Source organism: Pan troglodytes, chromosome 9 (assembly GCF_028858775.2).
Source record: "Pan troglodytes isolate AG18354 chromosome 9, NHGRI_mPanTro3-v2.0_pri, whole genome shotgun sequence".
NCBI lineage: Eukaryota > Metazoa > Chordata > Mammalia > Primates > Hominidae > Pan > Pan troglodytes.
Genome location: NC_072407.2, coordinates 88,826,016 through 88,846,195, shown reverse-complemented (window position 1 = coordinate 88,846,195; position 20,180 = coordinate 88,826,016). Strand labels below are relative to the sequence as shown.

Here is a 20,180-nt window from a genome sequence, read left to right as displayed (position 1 = left end):
CCCTGTGACATGAGGAGTAACAACTTTCTAGGATATTACGAATAATACAAAAAGGTGTAAACCCGCTATGACATTAGGAGTAATATTCCCTTAGGATATTACGAATAATACAAAATGGTGTAAACCCGCTATGACATTAGGAGTAATATTCCCTTAGGATATTATGAATAATATCACAGGGTGTACAAGCATTGTGACATTAGTAATAACATCCTGCTAGGATATAAAAAATAATATCACGGAGTGTACACCTTCTGTGACATTAGGAATAACATCCGCCTAGGATATTACGAATAGTATTACAAGTTGTAAACCCCGTTGACATTAGGAGAAACATCCCCCTAGGATATTCCAAATAATATTACTGGGTGTACACGCCTGTGACATTAGGAGTAACATCCATGTAGCATATTATGTATAATATCACAGGTTGTAAACCCCCTGTGACTTTAAAAGTAACATCCCCCTAGAATATTTCAAATGATGTCACAGGGTGTACACCCCTGATGACATTAGGAGGAACATCTCCCTAGGATATCATGAAAAATATCACAGGGTGTACACCCAGTGAGATATTAGGAGCAATATCTTCCTAGGATATTACAAATAATGTTAAAGGGTGTACACCTCTGTGATATTAGTAGTAATGTCTCCCTAGGATATTACGAATAATATTACAGGGTGTACAGCCCCTGTGATATGAGGAGCAACACTTCTATAGGATATTACAGAGTCAAGCCAAGATGGCCGAATAGGAACAGCTCTGGTCTACAGCTCCCAGCATGAACGACGCAGAAGACAGGTGATTTCTGCATTTCCATCTGAGGTACTGGGTTCACCTCACTAGGGAGTGCCAGACAGTGGGTGCAGGTCAGTGGGTGCAGCACACCGTGCATGAGCCGAAGCAGGGCGAGGCATTGCCTCACTTAGGAAGCGCAAGGGGTCAGGGAGTTCCCTTTCCTAGTCAAAGAAAGGGGTGACAGATGGCACCTGGAAAATCGGGTCACTCCCACCCTAATACTGCGCTTTTCCAACAGGCTTAAAAAACGATGCACCAGGAGATTATATCCCACACCTGGCTCAGAGGGTCCTACGCCCACGGAGTCTTGCTCATTGCTAGCACAGCAGTCTGAGATCAAACTGCAAGGCGGCAGTGAGGCTGGGGGAGGGGCGCCCACCATTGCCCAGGCTTGCTTAGGTAAACAAAGCAGCAGGGAGGCTCGAGCTGGGTGGAGCCCACCACAGCTCAAGGAGGCCTGCCTGCCTCTGTAGGCTCCACCTCTGGGGGCAGGGCACAGACAAACAAAAAGACAGCAGTAACCTCTGCAGACTTAAATGTCCCTGTCTGACAGCTTTGAAGACAGCAGTGGTTCTCCCAGCACGCAGCTGGAGATCTGAGGACGGGCAGACTGCCTCCTCAAGTGGGTCCCTGACCCCTGACACCTGAGCAGCCTAACTGGGAGGCACCCCCCAGCAGGGGCAGACTGACACCTCACATGGCCAAGTACTCCTCTGAGACAAAACTTCCAGAGGAACGATCAGACAGCAGCATTCGCGGTTCATGAAAATCCCCTGTTCTGCAGCCACCGCTGCTGGTACCCAGGCAAACAGGGTCTGGAGTGGACCTCTAGCAAACTCCAACAGACCTGCAGCTGAGGGTCCTGTCTGTTAGAAGGAAAACTAACAAACAGAAAGGACATCCACACCAAAAACCCATCTGTACATCACCATCATCAAAGACAAAAAGTAGATAAAACCACAAAGATGGGGAAAAAACAGAGCAGAAAAACTGGAAACTCTAAAAAGCAGAGCACCTCTCCTCCTCCAAAGGAACGCAGCTTCTCACCAGCAACGGAACAAAGCTGGACAGAGAATGACTTTGATGACTTGAGAGAAGAAGGCTTCAGACGATCAAACTACTCTGAGCTACAGGAGGAAATTCAAAACAAAGGCAAAGAAGTTGAAAACTTTGAAAAAAATTTAGACGAATGTATAACTAGAATAACCAATACAGAGAAGTGCTTAAAGTTGCTGACGGAGCTGAAAGCCAAGGCTCGAGAACTACATGAAGAATGCAGAAGCCTCAGGAGCCGATGCGATCAACTTGAAGAAAGGATATCAGTGATGGAAGATGAAATGAATGAAATGAAGCAAGAAGGGAAGTTTAGAGAAAAAAGAATAAAAAGAAATGAACAAAGCCTCCAAGAATATGGGACTATATGAAAAGACCAAATCTACGTCTGACTGGTGTACCTGAAAGTGACGGGGAGAATGGAACCAAGTTGGAAAACACTCTGCAGGTTATTATCCAGGAGAACTTCCCCAATCCAGCAAGGCAGGCCAACGTTCAGATTCAGGAAATATAGAGAACGCCACAAAGATACTCCTCGAGAAGAGCAACTCCAAGACACATAATTGTCAGATTCACCAAAGTTGAAATGAAGGAAAAAATGTTAAGGGCAGCCAGAGAGAAAGGTCGGGTTACCCACAAAGGGAAGCCCATGGGACTAACAGCGGATCTCTCGGCGGAAACTCTACAAGCCAGAAGAGAGTGGGGGCCAATATTCAACATTCTTAAAGAAAAGAATTTTCAACCCAGAATTTCATATCCAGCCAAACTAAGCTTCATAAGTGAAGGAGAAATAAAATACTTTACAGACAAGCAAATGCCAAGAGATTCTGTCACCACCAGGCCTGCCCTAAAAGAGCTCCTGAAGGAAGCACTAAACATGGAAAAGCACAACCGGTACCAGCCACTGCAAAATCATGCCAAATTGTAAAGACCATTGAGGCTAGGAAGAAACTGCATCAACTAACAAGCAAAATAACCAGCTAACATCATAATGACAGGATCAAATTCACACATAACAATATTAACTTTAAATGTAAATGGACTAAATGCTCCAATTAAAAGACACAGACTGGCAAATTGGATAAAGAGTCAAGACCCATCAGTGTGCTGTATTCAGGAAACCCATCTCATGTGCAGAGACACACACAGGCTCAAAATAAAAGGATGGAGGAAGATCTACCAAGCAAATGGAAAACAAAAAAAGGCAGGGGTTGCAATCCTCATCTCTGATAAAACAGACTTTAAACCAACAAAAATCAAAAGAGACAAAGAAGGCCATTACATAATAGTAAAGGGATCAAGTCAACAAGAAGAGCTAACTATCCTAAATATATATGCACCCAATAAAGGAGCACCCAGATTCATAAAGCAAGTCCTGAGTGACCTACAAAGAGACTTAGACTCCCACACAATAATAATGGGAGACTTTAACACTCCACTGTCAACATTAGACAGATCAATGAGACAGAAAGTTAACAAGGATACCCAGGAATTGAACTCAGCTCTGCACCAAGTGGACCTAATAGACATCTACAGAACTCTCCACCGCAAATCAACAGAATATACATTTTTCTCAGCACCACACCACACCTATTCCAAAATTGGCCACACAGTTGGAAGTAAAGCTCTCCTCAGCAAATGTAAAAGATCAGACATTATTACAAACTGTCTCTCAGACCACAGTGCAATCAAACTAGAACTCAGGATTAAGAAACTCACTCAAAACCACTCAACTACATGGAAACTGAACAACCTGCTCCTGAATGACTACTGGGTACATAACGAAATGAAGGCAGAAATAAAGATGTTCTTTGAAACCAACGAGAACAAAGACACAACATACCAGAATCTCTGGGACACATTCAAAGCAGTGTGTAGAGGGAAATTTATAGCACTAAATGCCCACAAGAGAAAGCAGGAAAGATCCAAAATTGACACCCGAACATCACAATTAAAAGAACTAGAAAAACAAGAGCAAACACATTCAAAAGCTAGCAGAAGGCAAGAAATAACTAAAATCAGAGCAGAAATGAAGGAAATAGAGACACAAAAAACCCTTCAAAAAATTAATGAATCCAGGAGCTGGTTTTTTGAAAGGATGAACAAAATTGATAGACTGCTAGCAAGACTAATAAAGAAGAAAAGAGAGAAGAATCAAATAGATGCAATAAAAAATGATAAAGGGGATATCACCACCAATCCCACAGAAATACAAACTACCATCAGAGAATACTACAAACACCTCTACGCAAATAAACTAGAAAATCTAGAAGAAATGGATAAATTCCTCGACACATACACCCTCCCAAGACTAAACCAGGAAGAAGTTGAATCTCTGTATAGACCAATAACAGGCTCTGAAATTGTGGCAATAATCAATAGCTTACCAACGAAAATGAGTCCAGGACCAGATGGATTCACACCCGAATTCTACCAGAGGTACAAGGAGGAACTGGTACCATTCCTTCTGAAACTATTCCAATCAATAGAAAAAGATGGAATCCTCCCTAACTCATTTTATGAGGCCAGCATCATCCTGATACCAAAGCTGGGCAGAGACACAACCAAAAAAGAGAATTTTAGACCAATATCCTTGATGAACATCGATGCAAAAATCCTCAATAAAATACTGGCAAACTAAATCTAGCAGCACATCAAAAAGCTTATCCACCATGATCAAGTGGGCTTCATCCCTGGGATGCAAGGCTGGTTCAATATACGCAAATCAATAAATGTAATCCAGCATATAAACAGAACCAAAGACAAAAACCACATGATTATCTCAATAGATGCAGAAAAGGCCTTTCACAAAATTCAACAACCCTTCATGCTAAAAACTCTCAATAAATTAGGTATTGATGGGACATATCTCAAAATAATAAGAGCTATCTATGACAAACCCACAGCCAATATCATACTGAATGGGCAGAAATTGGAAGCATTCCCTTTGAAAACTGGCACAAGACAGGGATGCCCTCTCTCACCACTCCTATTCAACATAGTGTTGGAAGTTCTGGCCAGGGCAATTAGGCAGGAGAAGGAAATAAAGGGTATTCAATTAGGAAAAGAGGAAGTCAAATTGTCCCTGTTTGCAGATGACATGATTGTATATCTAGAAAACCCCATCGTCTCAGCCCAAAATCTCCTTAAGCTGATAAGCAACTTCAGCAAAGTCTCAGGATACAAAATCAATGTACAAAAATCACAAGCATTCTTATACACAAATAACAGACAAACAGAGAGCCAAATCACGAGTGAACTCCCATTTACAATTGCTTCAAAGAGAATAAAATACCTAGGAATCCAACTTACAAGGGACGTGAAGGACCTCTTCAAGGAGAACTACAAACCACTGCTCAATGAAATAAAAGAGGATACAAACAAATGGAAGAACATTCCATGCTCATGGGTAGGAAGAATCAATATCGTGAAAATGGCCATATGGCCCAAGGTAATTTATAGATTCAATGCCATCCCCATCAAGCTACCAATGACTTTCTTCACAGAATTGGAAAAAATTACTTTAAAGTTCATATGGAACCAAAAAAGAGCCCGCATTGCCAAGTCAATCCTAAGCCAAAAGAACAAAGCTGGAGGCATCACCCTACCTGACTTCAAACTATACTACAAGGCTACAGTAACCAAAACAGCATGGTACTGGTACCAAAACAGAGATATAGATCAATGGAACAGAACAGAGCCCTCAGAAATAATGCCACATATCTACAACTATCTGATCTTTGACAAACCTGAGAAAAACAAGAAATAAGGAAAGGATTCCCTATTTAATAAATGGTGCTGGGAAAACTGGCTAGCCATATGTAGAAAGCTGAAACTGGATCCCTTCCTTACACCTTATACAAAAATCAATTCAAGATGGATTAAAGACTTAAACGTTAGACCTAAAACCATAAAAACCCTAGAAGAAAACCTAGGCATTACCATTCAGGACATAGGCATGGGCAAGGACTTCATGTCTAAAACACCAAAAGCAGGGGCAACAAAAGCCAAAATTGACAAATGGGATCTAATTAAACTAAAGAGCTTCTGCACAGCAAAAGAAACTACCATCAGAGTGAACAGGCAACCTACAAAATGGGAGAAAATTTTCACAACCTACTCATCTGACAAAGGGCTAATATCCGGAATCTACAATGAACTCAAACAAATTTACAAGAAAAAAACAAACAACCCCATCAAAAAGTGGGCAAAGGACATGAACAGACACTTCTCAAAACAAGACATTTATGCAGCCAAAAGACACATGAAAAAATGCTCACCATCACTGGCCATCAGAGAAATGCAAATCAAAACCACAATGAGATACCATCTCACACCAGTTAGAATGGCAATCATTAAAAAGTCAGGAAACAACAGGTGCTGGAGAGGATGTGGAGAAAAAGGAACACTTTTACACTGTTGGTGGGACTGTAAACTAGTTCAACCATTGTGGAAGTCAGTGTGGCGATTCCTCAGGGATCTAGAACTAGAAATACCATTTGACCCAGCCATCCCATTACTGGGTATATACCCAAAGGACTATAAATCATGCTGCTATAAAGACACATGCATAGGTATGTTTATTGCGGCACTATCCACAATAGCAAAGACTTGGAACCAATCCAAATGTCCAACAATGACAGACTGGATTAAGAAAATGTGGCACATATACACCATGGAATACTATGCAGCCATAAAAAATGATGAGTTCATGTCCTTTGCAGCGACATGGATAAAATTGGAAATCATCATTCTCAGTAAACTATCCCAAGAACAAAAAAGCAAACACTGCATATTCTCACTCATAGGTGGGAATTGAACAATGAGAACACATGGACACAGGAAAGGGAACATCACACTCTGGGGACTGTTGTGGGGTGGGGGGAGGGGGGAGGGATAGCTTTAGGAGATATACCTAATGCTAAATGATGAGTGAATGGGTGCAGCACACCAGCATGGCACATGTATACGTATGTAACTAACCTGCACATTGTGCACATGTACCCTAAAACTTAAAGTATACTACTAATAAAATAAAATTTAAAAAAAAAAAAAGAGAAAAAGACTGGGTTCCATCATAATTTCAGAGTTCAAAGGCCTCACCCCACTGTTCTTACTTTCCTTCATTTTGTTTTTTTATTTTATTTATTTATTTTATTTTATTTTATTTTTATTTTTATTTTTGACACAGGATCTCACTCTTTTGCCCAGAATGGAGTAAGTGCAGGGTCGTGATCTTGGCTCACTGCAATCTCCACCTCCCAGGCTCAAGCAATCCTCCCACCTCAGCCTCCCAAGTAGGTGGGACCACAGGCATACCGGGCCATGCCCAGCTAATTTTTGAATTTTTTGTATAGATGGGATTTCACTATGTTGCCCAGGCTGAATGATTCCCCTTCTTCTAAAGGGCAGAGCCCTCTTTTGGCTTCCACTTCTCCTCACCAAAGCCCCTTGCTCTGAATTCTTGATGAAACCAATGTGACATTGCTTTGCTCCGTTAAAATGCATTAGAAAATGTGGAAACATGAAAAGATTTAAGCACCATTAAGCATACTGCTTTGTGATAATCTGATATGAACTTACCTCCTCGACTCTTCTGTGAACTCCATGAAGGCAGAACACTATCTTTTCTGTCCTGGTGTCTCTGCTTCTAGCCAGGTCCTGGAACCTAGTTGGTATTCAGGAGGTGGTGGTTGAATTGAATTCGAAACTGTTGAGCCCTCTCGCTTCACAGTTGTGGGGGCATGAGGACTAGGCCAGGGTTGGCACACAGGTCTCATTCTACTCATTAGGGAGCCATCTGAAGTAGATGAAACACAGAGACAGCAAGTTCAAGTCCTGGCTTTACACTAAATTAGGTTAGCTATTCTACATCTCGGACCGTCAGTCTCTTCACCTGTAAAATGAGACTAATCATACATTTTTTTTCACGATGCTTTTACAGATTAGGAATACTAAAGTAAAAGAAATAGGAACTGAATAAATTGTATGTATCATCCTTATTACCCTCTGCCTCCATGTTTGTGTCTGGTCACCAGATATAGCCTCCTCACTCTTTTAGGGAAAGTAACTTGCCCCCATCCCCTGATGGGGCCTCCCAAACCTTCAGGCTGGTCAGGTCGAGACCCATGGTACTTGATCCCTGGAGGCAGAAAGTGACAGGAATCTGTGGCTCCAGTTCAGCTGTAACCAGTGTGGATCCTGCATTTAAACTCCCACACTCACCCCCGAGTTGTAGCCCTGGTTCTGGTCAATGGCTTGGCTTCCCATCCCAGTTCCAGCACCTTGGAATTAAGAGGCAGAAGGAAACACCGATTTTGTATTCCCTCCTTGCCCACGCTGCAAAGATCCTTGATACAAGGTCTCAAATTCTCTACAAAATACTTCCACTAACAGAATCACCTCCAGCCCATGTCTCTCTGCTCCCAGAGGTGGCCCCATCCCATTCTTGGTCCGTCCTGGTTGTAAACAGGGTTTTCCTTTCATTATGAAAACCACCACCCTTGAAAGATCATCCACTGGTCCTAGTTCTGCTTTTTTTTTTTTTTTTAAGTCAGGTTCACACTCTTGTCGCCCAGGCTGAAGTGCAGTGGCGTGATCACAGCTCACTGCAGCCTCGACCTCCCAGGCTTAAGCTATCCTCCCACCTCAGCCTCCAGACTAGCTGGGACTATAGGCACACTTCACTGCACCCAGCTAATTTTTTGATGTTGTGTTGAGACGAGGTCTCACTATGTGGCCCAGGCTGGTCTCAAACTCCTAAGCTCAAGCCACTCTCCCGTCTCAGCCTCCCAAAGTGTTGGTATTACAGGCGTGAGCCACCATGCCTGGCTCTAGTTTTGCTTTCTACAGCCACATAAAACATAACATTTCATCTCCTAAATGATACTACAAGTCTCTAAAAGATGGTGGTCATTCCTCCCCTGTTATCTCTTTGGCATATGGGATGGAAAATTACCATGTAAACTTCACAAAGACACGTTTTTCAGTTTTACCTACTATGCCTTGCATAGTAGGTGCTCAATAAATATTTGCCAAATGAATGAATAAATAAATGAGCCCCTATTATGTGCTTGATAATTCACTGGTCACTTTATATTCATTAACTCTAGTTATCACAAGCTCTCTAGGAAGAAATTACTAGTCCCATTTTATAGATATTATTTTGCATTTAAAGTAGGATCTTCTCTTCTGTATTCATCTTTATTTCATCTGTAATGTCAATTCTCCTTTTAAAATTCAGATAAAAGCAAGTGCTTTTTCTTTAAAATCCTTTAATACATCCATTTTACTTCTAAAAAATTATTGGTACTCTTACTTATTAAATCGAGCCAATAGGCCCAGACACTGACACTATGGTCATGGCGGAGGGGGCAGCGTGCTGAGGCGGAACAGGCTGGGCACAGGATTTTTATAATTGGCCTGAGGAACACTTTGAAGAAATAGACAGTACACTAGCCGTTCAACAGTATATTCAACAGAACATAAGAGCAGATTGCTCCAATATTGACAAAATTCTTGAACCACCTGAAGGCCAAGATGAGAGTTATGGAAGTGTGAACATTTAAGGGAATTCTGCCTTGAGCTAAACGGACTTGTTGTCAAACTTCAGAGTGAATGCCATCCAGATACTTGCACTCAAATGACAGCAACTGAACAATGGATTTTTCTTTGTGCAGCTCATAAAGCTCCGAAAGAGTGTCCTGCTATAGCCTATACCAGACACATATTTGATGGTGCCGCATGTCTTCTGAAGAGCAATCAATATTTTCCCAGCAGGGTTAGCATAAAGAAATAATCCGTAGCAAAACTAGGATCACTATACCTTAGGAGTTACAGAATATTTTCACATGTTTATTTTCATCATTGGCAGATATTTGATGAATATGAAAAGGAAACATTTTTGTGTCATCGGATTACTAAATTTGTGATGAATTAGATGAAATATAATTTGATGTCCAGGGATAACCTCATTGTACCAATTTTAGAAGAGGAAGTACAGGATTCAGTTTCTGGGGAAAGTGAAGCATGAAGGGAATCATGGAAAAATGTACTGATCACATAATTAACATTAATTATGTACTGTATATATCATTTTAGACACATCAATCATGTATCCATATTATAGCTTCTTCATTTAGTATAAGTTTTTGTATGCTGGGTTTGCCTTTTAAAATGGGAAATACTTTTTAAGTTACTCATAAGCTGTATATTCACCAGTGTGGCACTCATGGTTTTAGAATAAGATTAGTACTATCTGTTTATAATGCCTGTTAATAAAAGAATTTACAGTTGGGTAAAATTGCTGCTAAACAATCATTGGATCACAATCCTCATCAAACATACCCATCTATAAAAAAAATTGAGCGAGAGCTTGAGGTTTCACACAAGCCCTTTACTAAAGAGGTAGAAATGTTTTTCTTTGTTTCACCCTGAGTTTAGATATCCTCAAAAATTCTATAGTACATAGATTTGTCTTACCTGTTAACTTTCCTCAAATGAGATAAAGTGTTTTAAAATTCTGTTTATAGTTTTTGATATGCATATATAATTATGCGTATATATAATTACAAATGCAAATGAAGCGTTAGTAATACTTAAATAATTTTACTGTGCTACATGAAGTATAACATACTTGGAAAGGATTTACCTTTCTGCAACAATGGACTGGTACATACAGGATGATGATAATGATAAGGCACATAAATGATGTTCCCACTGGAAACCTGCCCTGTCCACCCCTCATTTCCCTTAACCTTATCCTCAAACTACTTTAGCTGAGAAGCTTTTCATGAGACTGTGAGTTAGTGGTGGCTTATACTTATTTATATTTGTGTTAATTGCTTACAGATTATACCTCATATTAGCAATTACATTACACTACAAGAAAATGTATTTGCATAGGCTCTTGCTTATCTTTGTTTTGCAAAATTGTCCTTCTTAGAAAACAGTCCTTAAAATTTTGACTCTTCCTGTTAGTAATTAATCTTTCATTTAACCAGCTAGGCAGCATTAAATAAAATTGAAGAAATACTGTAGTATTTATTTTACACCCCCTCCCCACAAAGTTTATGTTTGAATTACATGCACGTGGGAGATTATTTGCAATAATTCATAGGTTCCAAGGGTGTTGATGAATAGTTATACATTTTTTGGACTTTGTTATAATTCATTGTGGTAAGACTGATTCAAATGCAGATTTATCAATCTTATAATCTATTGAATGCCATTTTTGATAAAGCACTGGAGGTCTTATTGCCAAACTGATTGTAATGAGGCACTAAGGATGAAAACATTGTACATGTTGTGAAGAAAGTACTTAAATCCAACTTTTGAACAGATTTAACAAACATGAGGAACTTTTTATATTTAAAAGAGTTATTTTGAAATGAAGATGAAAATGTATTCATCTTAATTGTTTTTTCAAATTTAAGGGAATAATTTATACCATATTTTGAGGCAAGAATGTACAGCAAAAGTGTGGGGAACAGTAGTATACTGAGAGAGTGTCTATATACAGTGTATGCCTTTCCAAACCTGCCAGTCTTTTTGGCTTTGAACAGTGCCCACCAGCCACAGTCATTACTGTTCCCCAACCCACAACTATCTTTTAAGAAGCCTTATGTTCACAGTGAAAGGAATGCTGACTTTGAAATTATGGGTTTATATTCATGTCACTATAAACCAATGGGAATGGTAATTTTTAAACAAACTCGCTAAATATTGAGAGACTAAACTAAGTTAATAAATTATATATAGCAGTGTAGCTGTTCTCTCTCTAAAAAAAAATGGAGCCAATAATTGGCTTTTTTCTTATTGAAAAAAGTTTTGAATTAATAATGCATGTTGCACTGTGTTTCTTGGTTCTGGTCTAATTGGTGCAGATGGCCTGGACCCAGAGTTCTGCAGAGTGTCAGGTCTGTGATGCTGGCTGGGTCTCTCGCTGGCTTTCTACAGAAACTCAAAGGTTTTTCTCGCTATTTGGATGATGCTTAAGTGTCTAGGCCAGCGAGTCATAGCCTTAGCTACCCAAAAGGAGCCAAGAAGTCTGGGTCTGACTGAGGCCTATGGAGTGCTGACTTGTTACATGGGTGAGCGCATGGGACTCCCGCCCAGCAGCATTCAGCATTCCTAATTGGCATTTTCAAGACACAGCATTGCCTGTAAGTCATCCTGTGCCACCAGATTACCTGGCACCACTCCAGTAGGATGTTAACAGAGGGAAGAAAGTAAGGAGTTGGCAAAGTTAAAAACAGCACAAAGAAAAAAAGTAAGAGAACAAACTTGAAAGGATTTCACCACCATCATTAATGGCATGTATTGATTAACACTAAGTGTTTGTGCCACTATGCACGTTGCTCACCCTCATTCAAAGACACTGTCTTCGGAAGCCCCTCTGTGCAAATGGGAGAAGGTGTGGAAAAGATCAAACTAAAAACAAATTGAAAGCAACCACGAGTTGCCGATGAGCATCTGGGAAATAGTCATAAGTTAAATAAACCACTAGGGGGCAATCCAAGAATGAGCAAAAGTCAGTCCAGTTGGCAAAGAAGATGCCTTGGGGAAAGATTTTTTTTAAGTACATTTTCCAACACATGAAGAAATCTGAGATCGTTTATCTGAATCTACAGAACAAGGTGATATTTCAAAATTTTGATTTATTTTTTTTAAGTTATGTGTTGATTTAGAAAGGAAAGGTCTAAATCAAATGGTCAGAAACACTTATTAAATACAAATTGATCAGAATCATGTTATAAGGAAAAACAATGGTTGAAACAATAGTGTGCCTTAAAAATTTAGATTCCCACCTCCAGGCACTCGAGAAACTTCTGAATGTTGGCCATTCAAAATAGATTTCAATTAATGATACATATGATGTGGCACAGCATAAAGGAAATCTGAAAATATTTGGTTAGCATGTATAAATGAATCAAATCACACATGATTTGTTTTATACTTGTACTGATGATACAAAGTTTTTAGGTATGTAATACAGCTTTGCAGATATGTGCACATATTTTTTTCTGGTGTATCTTCTTTGCAGGTAATTTGGTATGTGCTAATCAGTTGCTAACAAGGATCAAATCAAGGATTAAGCCTCTTCATCAAGGATCAAATAACTCTTGTTCTGAATTTGCCTTCCCTGAGGCTCCTGTCTCCCAGTCTGGAGGCATGGTTAGTTGCTCCACTCACGGTAGTCTTATGGCACCTTGCTATTAGTAGAATAAGAGCATGAACTCCCAAGACAGACTGCTAAGATATGAATCCCATTTCTACCTGTGTGTTTTTGGCAAGTTACCTTGCTTCAATTAGCCCCTCTCTGACATGGATACAAAATCAATGCCTACTTCATAGGTTTGTAGTGGGAAGTGAATTAATTAATATATATAAATCATTCATAAAAGTGTCTGGCACATAACAGGTACTCAATACATGCTTGTTGGTTTCATAAATGAATGATCTGATACTTGCCTGAACATAATGTAAATTCATTACAGGAACAAATTCATGAAGAAACTGCAGGATTCTTGGATGGATTTTCACTGGCTATAAAAAGTCAACTGGCCAGTGGCAAACAGGAGAGCTGAATAGTGATACTCTTGAAAAGAAACTCTAATTGGTGTTCAGGTCCACCAGACAAGGCTCTTTGTCTTACTTCTAGAATACGGTGACAACCCATGAGCCAGAAATAGAGGCGTTTCAATAAAAGTATAGAGTTTTGTCTCAAAAATGCCAGCCAGCCATTTAGAAAAGTTCTATCTGCAGTCATAGAATTGCTCACTTTGTTTTTTGTCTTTTCAACCATAGCTATCTAAAGAGTTTAAAAATAGCCACATCATTAACTTAATTCTCTGGACAGATTGACACATTTCAAAAGAAAAAGTTTTTAAAACAGTATCTAAAAGAAACACCATATAAAAAGTTACAGGAAGTTCCAGAGTCAGGAAAAACATGATCCAAAATATACTATACATGAAATAGAAAGCATGAGGGAAACAGAAGCCCACAGTTAGAAGGTAATAAAAAAAAATCACAAAAAAAGGCTTTCTTGCCCCTCAAAAACTATATTTTCAAGCAAAAATAGGCCATTTGAAAAAATATAGAATGGAAATAAATCTGATCGCAACTATAAATGTCCAGAGTTTTAGACTCAAGCATGATCATTATGTTTTATTCTTTCACAAAAGTGGGTCTTATAAATAATTAGATTTTCAAGTTAAACTTTTTCTGCAGATGAATCTTCATAGGATTTTACAATTTTCGAGACCTCAGACAAAGTGAAGAGAATTTGGGACACTAAACAGCTTGAAGAACAAAACAAAGCATAAAGAGGCTGATCGGTAAAGATATAATGAAGGAATTGAATGAATTCTTCCTGATATTATGTTATACTCAACCAACTCATCTTTTCTGTGAAAGTAGAAAGACAAAATGGTGGCATTTCTATTCCAACGCTGTGTTCAGCTGGTCTGGAAATCATCCTGGAGTAGTAAAACCTGTCACTTTAAAAAAACAGTGTCCTTATGTCCCAGAATGCCTTATCCACAGAGGATATTAGTCATGCTTGGGGCTATGTTAGTTTACCAAACATGGCATTTTCCATCAGGGAATTGGAGGAGGAGCAAGTTTTAATAAATCCAAGAAAGGAAATGTAATAATCAGGCAGGACGGTAACTCAAAGACTTATTAAAATGTATGGGAAGCACTCAACTCATTCAATTTACAAAGTGGCTATTCCATTGTACTGAGGCCAAGATATTTTGTGGAGAGGGTAGTTACTGAGCCTCATCACTCTGGGAGGTAGAGCAAGAGTCATGACTACAGTGACCTCAAAAGGAGAAGACACATGAACACCCTGAGCACAGGGATGTATCTCAGTCATCTCTGCAGCCCCAGCGTGAACACAGTGACTGGCACCGAGGTGGGCTTGAGGACATTTGCTGAAGGAATAACTGAATGATTGACTAATTGAAGAGATGGAGGAAGGGCAACCTAGCTGGAGGGTAGGAGAGCTTGAGCAATGACAGAAGGTTGAAAACACGGATGTGTTTGGTACAACTTGGCTAGACGACAGGTTATGTGGCTCTGGGAAGCAATGGGGGATAAATCTGATCACTATATTGGATTGGTCATGGATTCACGGCTAAGAAAACTAAACTTCTCTAGTAACCAGCATCTAGTCAATAGGAAACATAGGGGAGGGGCCTGATCAGGTCTTTGCTTCAGAACATGTCTTGGGCAGGTGTGGGCGAGCTGGGAGGCTCAGAATCCAGTTTGGAATCTGCTGTCATAGTTAAAGGAGAAACAACAAGGTAAAATCAGGGCAGTGGCAGAGGAGCTGGAGAGGAGATGATGGATAGCACAGAACTCTAGCTTGTTGCCTGTGAGATATGGGAGAGGATCTATGTCATGACAGGCTAAGTCATGACAGACAGACAGACACTCACTTTCTCACAAATATTTCCTGTGCTAGACCATGGGATAGATAAGGGAAGACACAGAAGAACAGAACTCAGCCCCTGCTCTTGCAAGGCTCATAGTCTTGTAGAAGAGGCAGACACATAAATAACAACAGCAATGTAACATATGCTAGAATAGAACAGAATACATACAAAACACCACAAGAGTTTTATTCTGGGATGTGTTTGGACCCAAGAAATATCCAAGCTCACATAACCCTAAGTCATCATGTTCTGGGTTATATAAACCATCTGGGATCATTCGTTCAATCAGCCATTTGAATAACATTATTTATTGAGAACCTACATGCCAGGCACTGTTCTAATTGTGGGGACACAACAGATAAAAACCTCTGTCCTCATGAAATTACATTCTAGTGGCAGAGGACAAATACATAAATATAACAGTGTTAGTGATAAGTGCAGAGCAGGACAATAAAACAGGGAAGGGCAATAAGAACTCCCCGAGGAAGGGGCTGAGGGGCATTGAATTTCAGAGAAGATGGCCAGGGAAGGCCATCCTGAGAAGACATCTCATTGGATGGCAAGAACTGGCTGCTGTTCCCATGGCTGCTGCTTGGATTCTAGCCCCTTGTTCTGTTTATTTCATTTCCTGAGACTCTCCTCATTCTCTCCAAGGCAAACACTTCAGTCTTTCTTCACTGGATTGGAACTTGACGCTTCTCAAAGCTGTTCTTGCTCTTTATGGAAGACAGGGCCTTAGTCCTTTTAATAGCCCAAAGACAAGGGGCAGTGATAAATCAAGACTAAGAGAGCACTCAGTATTTTTACACACTTGATACACACATAGACAAATACCACAGTGAAGAGTCACCCTGCACTTTCTGCCTCTCAGAAAACATTGGTCCAGGCAGGAGGGGATGGCAGAGGGCCTCCCTGAGCCCATGTTTGCACCACCCCATTGATGCCTGGGTTCTTGCTCTTCTTGTGGGCAGAGCTGTTCCAAGGGTCCCTGGAGGATTCAGTTAATCAATCCCTCATTCACAGGCATGATAAGCATACCTGGTGCACAGTGCCCCATGCTTGCATGGTGGGTGCACAGAGACAGACAAGGCAAGGTTCTGCTTGTCATGAAAACAGCTGGAGCTTGGAGGACTAGATAGACTCCTCTCTGGTCTCCTGCCTTCCACCCCGTCTTTCCCACCATAGCCAGAGGGACATTTCTAAACATAACCTGAAGCACAATCTGATCTTGTCCCACCCTTTGTCTCTCACTTCCTCAACCTGGCTTCCAACATTTTTCTCTTGGTTTCTTTGAGGCCACATTTTCCTTGTTGTCCTTAACCTTATTGGTGGCTTCTTACCAGCTTCCTTACTGCCTCCTCCTCCTCCTCCTCTTCCTCTTTCTCTTCTACTGAACCCAACATCTAAATGTTGGTGGACTGGGACTCTGTCCTCAGCCCTCTTCTCAAGCCTCATTCTCTCCCCAGGTGATATTATTTCTCTGTGGTTTAAATATCACCTACAAGTGCATTTGAGATATTTCTACTGAGCTTCACAATCAGAGATCCTATAGTTCATTTGACATTGGCATTTGGGTGTCCGCTAGACAGTTGAAACCTAACATGACTGACACAGGAATTCTCGGTTTTCATTTCCACAGCAGAATCTAATTCTCTTCCTTTAGTCTTTCCCATCTCAGCAAATGGCACCTGGAATCTCTGTGGATGCTCAGGCCCCAAGCCAAGCAGTCATTCTTGATTCCTCCTTTACCACACCTATTCATGTTGGCTCTACTTTCAAATATATACTCTTCCAGATATGACCACTATTCAATATCCTCTACTTCCAAAGTCAAAGTCACTGCCATTTCTTACCTGGATTACTAGTTTTCCCATTGCCACTGCCTAAAATCCATTCTCCATTTAGCATCCAAAGAGATATTGTCAAATATGAATGAGTTTCAGGGCTGCATTGTGATTTTTGTGGGCCCTAAGCCCTTTTGCCTTCATAAGCCTCCTTCTCCATTAAAAAATATTAAAAATTATATTTTATGGCTGTTAATATAAATATATTAACATTATATTAACACATTTTATTAGGCTTAAAAATTAACTTTCTTCTTCTGATTTTAAAATAAATATTTCTGTGTGATCTCTGAAACTGCTGTGGGACCTAGACACTGTGCCTACTGTCCCTTCATGGATAAGTCGGTCCTGATTAGGCCCCACCAGGGCTCCTACTTAAAGTCCTTTGACTGTATCCCCCAGCAAGTAAGATGAATTAAAAAGACCTTGACAGAATCCTTAATTTCTATATGAGCTGGCTGGAATCTATCTTTTTGAACTCTTCCCCATCTGTCTCTTAAACAGAACAAATTTGATACTGCCAGGGGCCCTTGCACTTCAGTTTGTTGAGGCTCAAACATATTCCCTCCCAAATTCTCAATAAGCCACTAACACACAGGTATAGCAAGCCTATGAGTTTCTTGTGGGTTATGCAAATAGGAAACAAGATGACTGGGCTTGAAGCATCTTGCTGGCTGTGTACTTGAGACAGCTATCTGTTAGATAAAGGTGCGCAGGAGACAGAGGGTTATATCACCATAGGTAAGGGCTAAGGAGGGTAGAAGAGCTGGTGTTATCTGAGAAGCAGCAAGCAATGAAGAGAGAACATCACTGCAGTGAGTCAGATAAAGATGCCTGTCTCCTTTCTCTCTTCCTCAGCTTCAAATGAGCCCATTGAGAAGCTGGAACCCAGAAGAGGGAGGATCTTTAAATCATATAGGAGGGTTTAAATTTTAAACCACAATGCATTGGGATTTATTTGCCACAAGGAACTAGACAACTGTGGAATCAGTCTGCCCAATTCCAAGGCCATCATCTTCCCATACCAGGCTGCTATCTCAGCTCTCAATCCTGTTTACCCTTTCTTTTTTCTTTTTCTTTTTTTTTTTTTTTTTTTTTTTTGAGACAGAGTCTCACTCTGTTGCCTAGGCTGGAGTACAGTGGCATAATTTTGGCTCATTGCAATCTCCGACTCCTAGTTTCAAGCGATTCTCCTGCCTTAGCTTCCCTAGCAGCTGGGATTACAGGCATGCGCCACCATGCCCGGCCAATTTTTGTATTTTTAGTAGTGATGGGGTTTCACCATGTTAGCAGGGCTGGTCTGGAGCTCCTCACCTCAAGTGATCCACCTGCCTCAGCCTCCCAAAGTGCTAGGATTACAGACATGAGCCACCATGCCCGGCCAACCCCTGTTTACTCTTGTTCTGGAAGCTGGTTTATTTCCTCCTCCGGGGGGAACCCCAGACTAAAAACAGATGTGTTGTTGATCGTCCAGAAATGGCCTCATGTCTACCATGTATGTACGATGACCCCACCCCATCAAAAGGATTTTTAAATGCCCTTCCCCTATTGGAGGCCCTCAGAATGCTGAGCCAGGCAAAGAAGGTATCACAGGAATCACAATGGAAGCCCAGAGAGGAGAAACGCAGGGAGCTGCAGCCCCACCTTTGTTCCTAGATTAGCAAGGATGGCTGCCAGTCTGCACGCTATACAGAGCTTTGAAAGGTTAATAATTAAGTGACCAAACATGCTTGTTGGCCAAGACATACCTGGCTTACACCTGCTGCCCCAGCTTCATTAGTCATAGCATTCTCAAAAGAATCCCATTCTGAATGATAAATGAAATGGCTGCCTTATCAAACATCCATAGAAATCAATGGTCAGAGGCAACTTCAAGGCATACTTGAACTGGTTCATGACAAGAACAAAGAAAAAGTGCAGACATGAACAGCAGCAGAACCCAGGCAAAGTAAGAAGGAAGCCCTCAGTGAGTGTTGGGGATCACTGTCAGAATTCCTCTGGACTCCCTGGATGGCTGCCATTTACCCTTCAGTTAGCAGACAGCAGCCTAGAGTCATCATTCCAGGGCAGGCTTAGTCATTCTTAACAAGTTCTGCATTAAAGACCTCCTGTGGGGTTTGTTAGAGAAAGAGTGATTCCTTGAATACATGATCCAGGCATCACCAGGTACTTCCCATCTCCCCAAGCAGGTAGACTGAGCTACACAAAGAACAGGGAATTGGGAGCATGACCTTGGTATTTCAATCCCTTTTTGGTCCAAAAACAGTAAAAAGAAAGATTACACATACAACTCTGCTCCTATTTCTTTACCTCTTTAAGGCTATTTTCCCACCTTTTAAAAACACTATCTCCTTTCCAAAATTCAAAATTTGGAGTAAAGTCTATGTAAAATATGTGTCCCCAGTTCTGCCACAAACTTCTGATTCTCAGCGACAGATAATTTTCAAATTTATTACTTCTAATTTCACGCTGTGAAGATTTCCAAATCCTGGTTACAGGGTCTGGTTAAACCCTAAAGGCACAGACACCTGACCCCACTCGGACTCATCATTCTTTCTACATTACCACCTCAACCAAAAGGCTGTTACAGAGATCCCCAGAATGTATTTATTAGAACACCAGATTGCTTATAGGCATTATATGAGAAAACAAGGGTTTTGTGATCAAAGATGTTTATTTAAATGCAGATTTTTACAACCTCAACTTGTCCCTTTACAACAGGTCTTCCCAGAGCTTTTAATGTGCAGACAAGCATGTGAACCTCTGATAAAGAGAGGGAAAATGGAGAGGCATCTTCCTCTGACTTAATACAACCCTTTTTACTTTTGGTAGAAAATCGTAAGGCATGAGTGTTTAAGGAGCACACTTTGGGAAATGTGGTTCTACTAGCCTTACTAGGCAAATATGCTTCTAATATGTATAACTAATACATGTAAAGCACTAATTATATTAATAATGCCATGAGTCCTTTTTTCTTTTTCTGTCTACTGCTATGATAGTTTAATACCATGCTTTCTTTTATTAACACTAAAAAGATGG

General features: G+C 40.5%; 1 pseudogene; it reads left to right on the top strand.

Annotated features, from left to right (window-relative positions):
• The first annotated feature begins 7,980 nt into the window (after nt 1-7,980).
• On the top strand, nt 7,981-10,202 carry LOC100613266 (MOB-like protein phocein; annotated as a pseudogene).
• The last annotated feature ends 9,978 nt before the right edge of the window (nt 10,203-20,180 follow it).